Genomic DNA, 15,232 nt, shown 5'->3' on the forward strand with positions numbered 1-15,232 from the left:
TTAAAAACGATTTTCTTAAAATTGTTTTAAAAGACTTTTTTAAGTATTTGACATACCTAACCCAAAGGTCGATAGAGACTACCAACTCAATTTAATCAAAATAAACACAAAAATTCATTTTCCCCAAATAAATCGTAATTTATGATTTTCATCGAAAACTTATTCGTTCGCCAAAAAAGACGTTACGACACCTATAAATAGATATTTTCAAAAAGAAAATCACAAAAAATATAGTATATATAAAGAAAATTATAAAAAAGAAGATATTTTTAGCATTAAGAAGTTAAAGATGTATAAAAAAATAAAACATCAAAATACTGTTTCTTTAAAAAATAAATATTTAGTTATATTTAAATAATAATTAACTTGATAAAAATGAAAAATTATTTAATTGATGATGATGTACTACAATAATTTATATACAAAGTATCCATAAAAAGATAATGGAGAATCCAATTCACGTATAAAGGTGGGAGCAGCAAAAACAAGATCAGTTGCTAAAACTAAAGCTATAGATGAATGAACTCCTAACTATCATGAAATGTAATGAAATGCTTTATATCATATATGAACATTGTAGATATAAGAGGAAGCTAAAAATTTGAGAATCATGATAATATGTTGACGGCCTGCGCCCCACGAGCAACCTTGATGAAGACATCCTCGAGAGTGGTGTCGGCCAAACCCCATGCAAACACTGTAAACCTGCTCTTTGCATTCTCGACTGCTTGGAATACGTCTGCAATTCTCACCTCTTGCTTTGGCATCTCGAACTTCTGCGTCCCTGATATTTGGTATATCTTGTTAGCATTCGGCGAGAGATGGTGTACCATGTTCTCGACTTCTTCCTCGTGATTCGAGGACGTTGTTATAGTAAATATGTAAGATCCTCCGTATCTTCCCTTCAGCTGCCATTCACAGTGTAAAAGCAAGTTACATGTAATTCAACATATACCAATCACTGGCTAACTTCATATTAAAAAGGGTTTTAGTTAAAATCATCTCGAGTTTATCGACTTGAAAATATCCATAGAAGGCGAACTTACCTCTTTGCATTTCCTATGCACTGCAAGCTTCCATCTACAAAATCCCTAATCGATCACATAGAAACTCTGCCTCTTCCATCGAATGGGCTGAAAACATTCAGATAATGTTGGTTGGTATCTAAAGGCCATTAGTTCTCACCTTCTATAAATGGTGCTTCTTTTGCATGCACCGTTTTCTTCTTTTTATGTTAAGTGCAAAACGGAGAGCAAAGCATGCAAATAGGCTACTAATACCAAGAACAACAAATCCAGGATGCAAGTGATGCATGTTCAATTATCCAGAAAAGAAAGAAGAATGAGATACTTGTGAGAATAATTGCCCGATCTCGTTTTGCCTGCTTCACAACGCTCCACAAACTATTTCTTGAAGCTGGATCGAGACCAGTACTGGGTTCATCCATATAGACAACCTTGCAAAATATCAAAATGATTAAAGCCATGAAGAGCATTGGAGGATTTTAAGTTCAGGAATGGCTTAAATAGGAATGGCTTAAATAGAAATGACGAGTGAACTCTTACCTTAGGATCCCCAATCAGTGAAATGGCAACGCTGAGTCTCCTCTTCATACCTCCACTGTATTTTCCGGCTTGTTTGTCGGCAACCCCTCCATGAAATAGGTTGACACTCTTAAGAGAGTCTTCCACTGCCTGCAGAGCAATGGCATGAGAATGAGGACAACAGAATCAAAACACTTTTACAAGATGATAAATGGAATCCAATAGAAGAGCCTCTAAACCTTTATATTTGATTAATAAATAGTATTTATGCAAGTAAAATCCACAACAAGCTCAGAACATGTAGATAATTTTGACTTACTTGATTTAATGCAGAACCTTTGAGGTTCTTCAGTCTGCCATAAAATAGCAAGTGCTCCCTTCCAGTTAGTGATTCCCAGAGAAGGCTAGTTTCCAAATAACAAAAACAAAATGAGAAATCTTTCAACACGGAAAATTATTTGTTTCTTTGCAGAAGGAAGTGAATATATCATACTCGTGCTGAGGACAGACACCCATGCTTGTATAGATTGTATCCATGGAAGTCAATATATCCAAACCCTGAACGTATGCTGTCCCTGATGTTGGTTTTGTAAGCCCAATCATCTGTCCACAGAATAACACACAGATATTGCATATTTTTACCAGCTAAATCTAGTTCTGTCAGTAGAAGATACTGGTGCAAGACAACAACAATCATGCCAGCACCCTCACATGAAAGAACATGCATATAAGTCTGGGTTTAATTCCATAAAAGAATTTCTCTTAATTAGGAACACACACACACACACACACACACACACACATATATATATATATATATGTCATACACTACCATATTTATTAAAGATGTCTTGCCAGCGCCATTGGGTCCGAGCAGGCCAAAACACTCCCCTCTAGGCAAAGCAAGAGAAAATCCTCTCACTGCAGTTTTCTCAGGATTTCCATCCCTTGCAGGATATTTCTTTTTGAGGTTGTCACAAACGATGGGACAACTTGTAGTTGATTCAAGTAGCAACTGTTCAACCTTCTCTCGCTGGAAAACAGGTATAAAAGAAAATATCATAAAAATGAGTCATATCACATTGAGCTAGAAAACAACACCTTGAAAAACATACTACTTCTGCGTAATAATTAATCAATACATAAAAAAAAGTTTTAATTTGCAATGGATTCACTTGAGTTCAGATAATGACATGAAAGTTACAAGGATACGGATAGAGAAACATCTGGAGAAAATTACTAATGCTATAGTTGCAAGAGGTGAACCTGAAACCTCAAATGACATTTTCAGCTCCCATAAAGGCATAACCAAGAAACCTAGTCATCCTTCTACTGCATTATAACAACTAACAGAAGGAGCAAAAACATTTAAGGACGGAAAATAAGGGAGAGAAAAATTAAAGCTTAGAAATTTAGATGATCAAACTGTTTCCTGTACTACCATTAAAAATTATCATGTTAACAGAAATTAAAGATCCCTCTCTGTCGGTGAGGGAATGACTGGTCTTTTAGAAGAATGTCCGTCAATTAAGGGAATGTTGGTCACAGACCCATTCAAGAAAACTACCCCTGCATAAGAATATGCTTCTACAAAGCCAAAGAAAAGAAATTATGTTACCTCCTGATTAACATCATCTTTATCTATCTGAACAAGAACTTTTGATCTCTGTCTTTGTAGACTAGGACTCTTTAAAGGTAGTGCAGGCTGTCTCCGGAATTTATGCAAGAAAAACAGGGCTCTTCCCCAGCACCGTAGAAGAAACCTGATCTACATAAAAAGCAACAAAAGAACCAAAATCCACTCGACCGAAATGATAACCATGACCTCATTCAACCCATTTGTGCTATCACTCAAATCCCCCCACCGCATCCCATCTGTGCCCATAGCATTTCCTTGGAAAGAATATTGTCCAAAACTCGTATAATCCACGATACAAAGAGAATCCAGGAAATAACTCCAACACGATAAGCCAGCCTCCTACAAGTAGCAAGTAGGGTGAAAGGTACAAGTGAAGATTGTTAGTTTAAATGAATAACAATAAGTCTTGAGAGATTGAAAGAGATACATCTTGCAGAAATGTGTTACAGCTATTCTAACTTCAAAAAGCCTACTAATTTATGATAGTATGACCTCAGGTTGAATTCATTTCAATTACTCACTAATCATTATATACCACCATTCAGTACATCAAAGAAGTAAATGACTCCTATATGAGGCATTCATCAATGAATAGGATAAGGTGATCAATAATATTGGATGGGAAAGGAACAGTCTCTGCCAACAAAATTAAATGCTAAAAGCAATTTTCTTTCTGGCCACGAAAGATATTAGCTTCTTTACAGCGTCCTTTAATCAAGATATTAATTTCATTAACTAATAATTCATGGTTGCAAAATAAAGATTACAAAGCTTGCAAATTAATAACAATTCCTTTTATAATTCCTTAATAGTTAAACTTACTGAAATGATTCATCTTCAACGAAGGGCTGGAAGAGAAAGCCACCTAAAGTCCCGCTCCAAAGACAAATGTATCCAACAACTGTAATCATTACAAGAAGTTATGGGAAATAAGTCGGTTAATTTCTTTAAACAGAGTGGAGTTTTGCCAACTAAGAGAAATAAATCAAAGAGCTAAGATAGACCTGAAGCAGTCTTAACATTGAAACAATGCAGCGACAAGGAAGGCCAGGGAATTTGCAGGTTTATGTAGAGGAAGTAAACACAAACTGGATGCTATAATCATTTAGTGTGAAAAACTTCAACCCTGGAAAGAAATCAAACACATTAAAGACAGCTTGAAATAAAGATACTAAAGAGCAGTAAAATGACTAGATTAGTACCAATGACTGAGCCAAATATCACAAAACATAACATGTACAGCAAAGAGATGACAAGAAAATAAGCATAAGATCATCCAATAGGTCCATCTCCAAGCCCATGCATTTTCATCATGACTCGAAGTTTCTGTTGTTTTTCGTAGACCAGTGAAGTCAACACCACCTACATTGAAAAACCAGAAAGTTGAGATAAATATGGAACAATAGATTTATAGAACCATCAAGACATTAAGAAAGAGATCATAACTGACAATGACTCTTGGGTAAATAAAATTGTAACTTGGACCACCTTAGATCAGATTTTCCATTTAATGAGTTTGCTCATAACTTATGAGCAATGCAGAAAGCCGACAACTAAGACATACTTGTTATCCAAATACTCGGAGTGGGGAAGATATCATCCAATAAGGTCCATCTCCAAGCCCATGCATTTTCATCATGACTCGAAGTTTCTGTTGTTTTTCGTAGACCAGTGAAGTCACACCACCTACATTGAAAACCAGAAAGTTGAGATAAATATGGAACAATAGATTTATAGAACATCAAGACATTAAGAGAAAGAGATCATAACTGACAATGACTCTTGGGTAAATAAATTGTACTTGGACCACCTTAGATCAGATTTTCCATTTAATGATTTGCTCATAACTTATGGAGGCAATGCGAGCTCGACTCGAAACTCTGAAATGGAGCTCGACTCGAAAACTCGCGAGCTTAAAATTTTCAAGCTCTACTTAAACTCGAAATCCTGAACTGAAGCTCGTGAGCAGCTCAAAAAGGCTCGAAATGAAAAAAAAATTTCTCATTGTCCATAACCCCGCCAGATTTATTTTAAAAATTTCCCTGGACTAGGGGTGTAAACGAGCCGAGTTGAGCTCGAGTATTGCTGAGCTCGACTCGAAAACTCTGAAATGGAGCTCGACTCGAAAACTCGCGAGCTTAAAATTTTCAAGCTCTACTTAAACTCGAAATCCTGAACTGAAGCTCGTGAGCAGCTCAAAAAGGCTCGAAATGAAAAAAAAATTTCTTAAACTTAACTCTATTGAAGCCTCAAACTCAAACTCGAACCTGAACCTTAAATACATGAAAATCTTACTGTATTTTTTAAAAAAAAATTAATAAATAAATGTTAATATTATTAATAATTTATTTTAAAAAAACAAAAATTTAATATATTATATTTTTGAGCTGTTCACGAGCTTTTCGAGTCGAATATCAAGTAGCTCATTTCGGTTCGTTAAGAACTCGAGTCGAGCTCGAGCTCGAGTCCATTCGATCCGAGTATTTATCGAGCCTTGATCGAGTCGATCTCGAGTAGCTCGTGATTTGTCTCGTCTCATTTACAGCCCTACCCTGGACCCAAACTAGAAATTAAATTTGATTATAGAACTTATACTATCAAATAAATGTTACCAAACTGTGATGGTTTTGATGACGATCAACTTGATATAGGAGTAATATATTAAAATTTTGCAACCCTGGGGACACTAACTGAACTGTACTTTAAGACCGAATACTAATGAATAAGAGATAAGTACTTACAGGGAATAGTTGTATAATAACCCATGTAAAGAAGAGTGTTCAAACTCTAGCAGCATTCTTGTACCAGGCCCTTGCAAAAACTGAAGGTAGGCATTGGATACCTGTATATGCAACAATGGAAAATATCACTCTCCACAGGCTTATGATCAGTAAGCTATTACCATATAAACTTGTGGAATTACCAATAAATTCATAAGAGAGAAGCACATTAGCAATGCAGATTGTATAACAAATTTGAACCATTGAGGCAGCCCTATTCTTTCATGTCACTACTAAACCTAAATGCAATGCACATAGATATAGACTATAGTATAGCACAAAAAACTTGAATATAATGGGCAAGGATTCTATCTGTACCTAAAAAGAACACCATAAGCCATTAAATGATTCAAGATTTATATAAAAACATTTTGTATATATCATATTTGGAAAATATACAAAATGAAACAATCACTGGAAAAGACTCTCACTCCTCATGGTTTCCTAAACCTTGACTGCTTAGTCAAAACAATTTATTCCGCTAAATATTTCCTTCTGACAGATGTTGATAAATTAAAACTATCTACTGAACCAAAACTAGATAGAGTATAAGTGATGACTTTACAAGAGATAAAACCTGAGTGCTTGAGTAATCAAAAGGCATGATATTGCACATAATTTAATATGGAAATTATGATGGACGACATTGAGATTCAGCCAAGATATTGCCAGTTTAGGATGGTTTTCATAGATGCCTTCACCTATTAGTAACAACTTTTGTGTTCAATCCAATAACGTAACAAATACATGAGTCTAAGGTCAACCTAAGGTGTAAATGTAATGTGGAAAGGAGGAAAGCTAACTTCAGCTAGTTCAAATATATACCAGATTTACAGATCGGGAATCCGCAATAATGACAGAGACATGCCACTTGTGTAATTCCTGTAGGTAGAATTGTACCAGACGCTCACATTAAAATTACTGCCATCTGAGTTCAAGAATCATATGCTGTGTGGAAAAGATAAAATTGTCAGAATTTTCTCCACCTAACATGATTTTACGTAAACAAGGTATTATTACAATAGCAACGACACAATTTAAGTCAGAATTTAAGCTTTAGACTAACCTGCAACAAACTCATTTATCTTCTCTTCCACGTTCCCTTTTCTGTAACCTTTATACAGCTCATCGTTCACCTCAGAAAACTATTCCTCCATAGGTACAAACCTTGAGCGCATCTAATCTCTACATTCATAGAATATTAAAGAATAAGCATAGATTAGGAATCTTCATGAAATAAATTTTAAAGTAGCATTGTAATTTTCTAGAAAGAAAGGTAATACTGTAAAATTAGATCATAATTATTATAACCCCATCAGATAAGCTGATGGCACCAGAATTCTGAAGTTTGGGATGTTTAAATACACACAACGATTATTACTTTTTCCAACAAATATTCCATACCCCTTATAAACCATGCCTAATATTCTTGAAATTTCAACTATGGCATTTCAACTAGCCCATTCAAGCAATCTCACTCGTATAAAGGAAAGTCACTGGCATTTAATTAGAGAAAAAGATTCTTTAAGAGAGAGAAAATTTGAAGAGCATGTACCGGTTTCATCTGCTATAGATGATTTGAAGAAAAAGAATATGTTGAGTTTGCTGTGCATTGACTTTGAACATTATAGATGGGAAGCTCTGAAGAAAAAGCCGCTTCAAGATATTGGTATGCTCTGGATATGTTTCTGTACCCTGAAGCATTTTGAAAGAAAAATAAGCAGATAAATAATAAATCACAAACCAAAAGATGGAAGCAATATTATGGCATCATATAAGCCATCACCAAAATCATAACAGAATTAGGAACTATGTGAAAGCGGAAAAGGAAGGAACAAACAGGAGAACAACTTACCAGGACATTGCTGGACACACTGCCTAAAACATTGGAGGAATTGATATTGAAAGAAGTTGAGAACACTCCGCGTCAAAACTAACAAAAAAAGAAAAGAACTTTAGATCTAACTTCATCTTTCACTATAGCAGTTCGTTTAAAATCAAAGAAATTTGAATTCTAAGTTTATTAAAAAAGGAAAGAGAAGTAAGACACATACTTTGTCCAAGCGTTTTATTATTCCCAGTGAAAATGATGTTGCAGGACAAGACCCCGTACTTCTGCAAGACTCATTTGGCAAGTCTGCAGACATAATTGAATTAGTTCTAACAGCACGATAGTTTGGACCTGGTATTTGTAACAGTGCCGGCCATTCCGGGGGATTCGGGATTGGACAAGCTGCAACTTGATCAGTCGTCGAGTACTGTATCCCACATTCTCTCCTCTGGCACCCACCATTTCCATCACTTTCAACACAAATACACCCACATCGACGATCGGCTCTGTCTAGTTGATTGTCCAACACAGTTTGCAGCACAAAAACAGCACGCAGAAAAAGAATGGGAAGGAAATCAACCGAACATTTGTCCACGTGTTCCTTTTCTGCAAAATAGAACAATTATCTAATAGTTAGATATATAACAAAACTTTTGAAGGCTTGTGCAGTGTTATGGGAAACTCAATCCTATTTGACGATACACCTATTTTGAATGGATAATTTTCAATTTTATAGAAAATAATTACAGTATTGATTCTAGTAGTTGTTTAACATTAATGGAACAGAAAAATTCAGACCTAAATACACAATTGTTTAAGAAAGTACTGATCCCACATACATTCTGACTTAAAACAGAAAACATTAAACAATAATAAAAATAAGAAAAGATCAAAGATCATATCAGCTAGTAAACCAATCAACAACTGCAATAACCAATAGCAACAATAAATACAAAGCAAAGCCCAGAAAACAAAAAAGTGTTCTAGGCACACACAAAAATATCTAACCCGCTATTCGTTATCATCTTCCGAGTTTCATTTTGTCATAAAAAAAAAGTGGTTTTTTCACACCAAAAAAAATCTTATATATAAGGAAAGAGTCGAAAATGTGAGAAATTGAATGAGTTTCACCTGAAAAGTTAAATTCTTTCTAAGAAGAGCATTAGCCTGAGTCCAGAAACTGGCTGGACTCAATGTCGGACGATGATCCACCATTGATGAGTATGAATTTGCTTACCCAAATATTAAGTCCTACAACTCTGAGAAAAATTGAGTGTTCAGCTCCTCTGCTATGCTTTATAAGAGGGAAACGTAGCTCTGTCCTATGCTGATTCGTTTTCCCGATTAAAAAAATCCGTTAATTTTTTTTATTAAATTACTGATTTCTCCCTCTTTTGACTTCTTTCATTGGTCTGTTGGAAGATTTCCCCGGGGTTTTTAAACTTTGGCAAAGTAAATCTTTTAAAATTATTATTGTACCCTTCACGCGTTTTCCAATACTAAGAAATAAATAGAATATCTTTTTTATATATTCTTTAATAAAATTATTAATGAATCAACTTATAGTGGTTAAAATAATCGTTAATGTTCTTAGAGGTCATGTGTTTCGAGCACCAACAACTACAATAGTGGTTGATCGTTCATTGTCAAATAATTGAGAGTACTTATAACATATACTACTTTGTAATCGCTTTTAACTTAATTAAAAATAATAATATATAATAAGTATTTTACATATTAGTTTAACATAAATATAATATAAATATCTAAATTTACAAATGGTTGAATGCTTGAATGGTCCAAAGAAATTGAATGAAAATTTCTTGGAAATGTTAACCATTGGTTGAAGTCAATATCACATGACTTTTCCATCAAGTAAAGAACAAACAAAAACTTGAAATGACTTTTCCATCAAGAAAACCATTGCTCTAGTGATTATTATATTAGTATGTAAGTGGTCCTAACATTGAATAAACGAATATTAACTCTTCGTTTTACACGTCTCTTACGTATATAATCGTTTGAATCTAAAACTTTTAATTTATTACTAAGATTACTCGATGAGTTTAACTCTATGTTCTTTTGCTGTCAAAGGATATACTTTTATTGTAAATTTCCAAATTTTGTGTGCAAAAGTCTTGAGTGGCTAAGGTTAACATTATGTCCTCAAATTTTTAAGAAGTTATAATCAAGGTGATTCAATTAATATTTTTATAATTAAATCACTCTTTTGTTAGAAAAATAAACTTGTTTGATAAGATTTGATATAATAATTTTGGTCTTTAAAATTTATATATCGTATTAGTTTAGTCCTAATTCGAAATAATTGCTCGTCCTTCCATCATCGTGATCTCTTCTTCATCTCTCTCTCTCTCTGCTTCTCTCATTGTTATAGTTATTATCTTCTTTCTCGTTGTTCTCACCCTGTTCCTCTGTCACTGCAACTATGAAATATTCCTCCAACAATAACACTTCACGTTCAAACTTCCTCCAATTATTCCCTCCCAAAACACTCGTATAAAAATGTATTAAATTTAAAATTTTAAAAATATTTAAATTTATTGAATTCATTTAAATTAGAAATGAATTACTAGATTACATAAAATTTTAGAGACTAAAATTATTGTTATATCAGCCTCATCAAGCATTACTTTCATTTTTAATGGAGGAGTGACTTGATTGTAACAAAATATTAATTGAGTGAATCAATTATAACTTTTTAAAATTTGGTGTCCCAGAGACTTACCTTAACTATTTTTGCATGTCAATTTTTTGTATTAGTCAAAGGCTCAAAGCTTGTGTTTTATAATAATTTTATAAATTGAATTCCACATTTTATTTTTATATATCAATTTACCTTTTTGCCTTTGAACAACGCGCTTATTTCAAAACTGTAAACTAAAACCATGTTTGGCAAAATAGTTTTTCATGTTGTACACAGTATACATCATTTTTTATTTTTTATTTTAGGAAAATTCTACGATGCTCGATGAGTATCGCTGAGCACCACTAATGATGAGCATCATTAATTTAATTTAATAAAATTTAAAATTCTAAAATTTAAAATGATGAGCATCATTTTATACTCAACGTATAATTATAAATTAGTTAAAAATCTAAAATTAAATTGTTTAAAATAAAATATTAATTACATTATTTTTCATAATATTTTTAGGTAAATTATACCACTGACACCTAACTATTATCCCTTTCCATTTTGACCACCGTTTTTGAAATTTTATCAATAAGGTCATCCAACTATATTTATTTTTATGTAATTAAAGAATTATTTTGAATTCTTAACATAATTGATAATATATATATATATATATATATATAATTTATTTATATTTAATCATTAATTAAAATTAAAATTATTAATTATATTGAAAAAGTTAATTTAATGATTATATATAAAGAATAAATATAGTTTAAAAATCTATTTTTTTTAAAAAACTCAATTAGATGATTATATATAATATTGTAAATTTTAATTAAATATAAGGTTTGAATCCCTTTACAATTACGTCAGTTTCCTTTTTTCTCTGCCATTAGTTATAACAACTTATATACACAAATTTGTAAACAAATACCAAGTGAAGTGTGTTATAAGTCATTGGTTTGATTCCCCTTGGAAGCAGATTATATTATATTATATGCATTCTGCATATCAAATCAGTTGCTGATTGGATCCAAGATAAAATGCATTTAAATAGTTGAAGGACCTGATTGTTAAAATTTCAAAAATGATAGTCAAAATAAAAAAAGGAAATAGTTAGGTGGCAAGTGGTATAATTTATCCAAAAAAATATGAAAATAATATAAATAATATTTTATTTTAATTAATTTATCATTTTAACTAATTTATAATTATGCGTTGAGTCATTTAGGATTTTAAATTTTTATAAATTAAATTAATGATACTCATCGTTAGTGGTGTCAAGCGGTATTTGTCGAACGTGGTAGACTCATCCTTTATTTTTATCAACTAATTTTACATATTTTTTTAATTCATAAAAAAATATTTCATTTGGTTAATGTAAAATAACATTATTTAAATAGATGGTCATAATTAATATATATTGATTATTCTAAAATTACAATAATAAAAAGCTCTAAACCATAATTAAACTTTGTATAGAAAATAGATTCATTTCGCATTATTTTTTACACGAACTGCAACTTAAATCCATTTTGTATTAAGGTTTATGGTTGTTGCTCACAATGATGAAAGATAATGATATTTTCATCTTTTAAATTTGAGTTCTCTCATTAGAAATATATATATATATATATTTGATTTTATTTTTTGTTGATTAAAAGTATAAAATCTAGTTTGAATAACTTTTTATTAAATAAGTTTCTTTTGTGATCAAATAATCGTCTCTATAAATAGATATTAGGGATTAGAGTTAAAAATTAAATTGTTTCTCAAAATTCTTCTTGTATTCTTTTATTTTTGATAATAGTGAAAAATTCTTCTACTCATGGTTTATTTTTTATTTTTTTAAATCCATATAAAAGTTTGGTATATTTTATTGTGCAATCATTATACTCATCGTTAACTTTCAATAAATTGGCATCAACGCATTCGTGTCGTTTGTCTGGATCACAACAATGATGTCTTTGAAGAATGAAATTTTATTGCTGGATCACAACATCATATTCGCATTATGGTAGGTGAAGCTGTAAGTAATTGTAGCTCATATGGATTTAGAAGATGTCATGCTAGGGTTAGATAAGATGTCTTCGATATTGACAATAGAAGAATAGTTGTTTAAAGAACGAAAGGCCCTATCCAGGGCCGTGGCTGGGGTGGCGCGAACTGCGCGACCGTGCAGGGCCCCAAAACAAGTATATATATAATGACGTTTTCCAATAAACGCCACTATAGATGGACCAATTGCGACATTTTTTTAAAAAAACGCCACTATTATTGCGGCTTTATTGATAAAACGTCATTATTGTTGCCCCGAAATCGAATATATCTAAAAAATAAGGACACATTTATAAGAATTTGTATAGGACCCCCGAAAACCCTGCCACGGCTCTGGCCCTATCACAATTACATCTATATTTATCGAATAAAAATCTGTGCTGAAATAGAAAAATGTGGCTACGTTATAGAAGAAGTTATAGAAATTATGTGCGAAGAAAACTCTACATCTAAAGCAAGGATGAACAAACTCGATTCAACTTGAAAAATCGGTTTCTTTCAACTTGATTCGACTCAAATTGACTTTGAGTTGTAATTTCATAAACTCAAATAGAAAAAATTTCAAGTTTAAATCAAGTTATAAAATACAACTCGAATAACTCAAAATTTTAACGACTCCGATGAGGGAACTTTACAACTTCAACGTAAAATTTCAACATCCTTATTGAAAGCCTCAAAATGATACAAGTTTACAGCATTAAAAACTAAGTTGATATGCAAATTTGAAGACAATTCGACCATATAAGCATTAGAGCTTGTTTTCTTCAACATCTTACTAGCCCAAACCTCTTTGACTTCAACTTGTGATAAGCGCCCTTTGTAAACCTTTCTCGCCTCATATGCACAAGAATTAAATCTTCTTCTAACTCCTTAATACAATGATGCAGATTAGTTTTATTAGCATAGCTCTTACCGTTTGCTTTTCAATGTAGTTGTCGCCTTTCGATGAACTTGTCGTATATGATCAACAAAAGTCTCTCCATCGTCACTCACTCTCGTTTCATGTGGCAAAGGAATCAAATCAAGACTTCCTTGAAAAACAACTCAGCAACATGGGTAGAATCAGAAATTTCAAAACAAAGGAATGAAATACGTCATCTTTAAGAAATTTTCTGTAAAACCTCCAACCCGATCTAGTCAGAAACCAAGTTAGATATGTCATATTGACTGACAGAAATTTAGTCAAAGTTGAACCGGAATTAAATCGAACAAACAGATATTCAAACAATCACCAAACATCAAAACTAGGAGCTAAGGTGTCACGTATATCAAACATAGGGTCCAAATTACAAATCAGAGCATCAAAAAAAGGGTCTAAAACATATTTTTTTTTTCCAAAATGGGTCCGTGAGTTTCGAAACCTTGAAAGAAGGTTCGAACCCACATTAAAACAATCAAAACTCAAGGCAAAGTTTCGAAACCACCAAACCTAATTTCTCAAAAATCTCAAAACCTTACTGTTGGATTATGCTGTTTAATTTTCTTTCGAATTCAATTATCACTTGTTTAGGCATTTGCTATTTATCATATTTTAGCCTGCATTCACGCACTCGTGATCATATTTTAGCCTGCATTTCCTAAATAATGCTGAAGAACCAGATGATTAAACTCCATCCTCTATTGGGTTATTTTCATTCTTTTTTCTTTTGTGTTGATGCTTGTATAGGATTTTCAAAACTTCAAAGTGAAGTCTCAAGACTTGTTCTGTTTCTTTGTTTGTTTCTTTCTTTTTTTAACTTAGGTTGTTGCTTTAACCTGGGATTGTTTTTGTCTGGTATTCTATACAGTCGAAGACTCATAAAATGTATCAAAATCGTTCTACTTGTTTTGTTGTTGTTTATTAATTCACCTTTTCCTGATTTGAGAGGATCACAAGTCAAACCAATCAACCTAAAAAGGAAGAACCCAATTCATGCATCAAAGATTTACATATTTAAGCACAAATTCGAACAAATTTACAATAGACGAGGATTACCCAACAACAACTACATGAAAAACAAGCAGATAAAATATCTGGGCATCCCTAAAACTTGATAAATTTGAAGAATTAAGAACTAAAAAAATAGAAAATACGATAGAAAAAGAAGAAGATGACGAAGGGTTGAGGTTGTTATCTGAAAAAGTCAATCAATCGGAGTGAGAGGCATCGTCTTCGTCTTCGTCGGTGTAGTCGGAGAAAGGTTGATCGGGAGGATTGAAGCAGAGGTAGAGCCATAAAGAGTCGGCGAGGCGGCCGATATGACGGCAAGGGAGGCAAAAGGTGAGGTACAACACTTGCTCGCTGCTCAACCTCTCTGGATTACAGGCTATGTATTGGCATAGATTTGCTGATAGATTGGCGATTGCCACCACCACCGAGCTGTTTAACACCATCGCCCCTTCTCTCTGTCCCTTTCCTTTTTCCTTTTATTTCACTATCTGTATTTCCTACCTTGTCATTTTTTGAACCTGTCTGGTCTGATGGAGTATTATGTATGTAGTTTTGTTTTGGTCAAATTATATTATTAGTCTCTGTAATATACATATTCTTATACTTCACAAACAGGTGACTCAGATCGGGTTTAGATCATGTCATTTTGGGTTTATATTATATTATGTTTAATTATTTAGGTCAGTTTGGATCTGGTTCAGATTTAGTTTGGGTGTATGTAAATCAAGTCGGGTCAATATAAAATCCGTTGATTTTCGATTTGGGTCAAACTTTGGATCATGTCAATTCGG

General features: G+C 32.7%; 1 pseudogene; it reads right to left on the reverse strand.

Annotated features, from left to right (window-relative positions):
• Nucleotides 1–807: 807 nt before the first annotated feature.
• Nucleotides 808–9,097, reverse strand: LOC120174469 (annotated as a pseudogene).
• Between the last annotated feature and the right edge of the window lie 6,135 nt (nt 9,098–15,232).

Source organism: Hibiscus syriacus, unplaced genomic scaffold (assembly GCF_006381635.1).
Source record: "Hibiscus syriacus cultivar Baekdansim isolate YM2019G1 unplaced genomic scaffold, ASM638163v2 tig00112107_pilon, whole genome shotgun sequence".
In the NCBI taxonomy this organism is placed as follows: Eukaryota; Viridiplantae; Streptophyta; class Magnoliopsida; order Malvales; family Malvaceae; genus Hibiscus; species Hibiscus syriacus.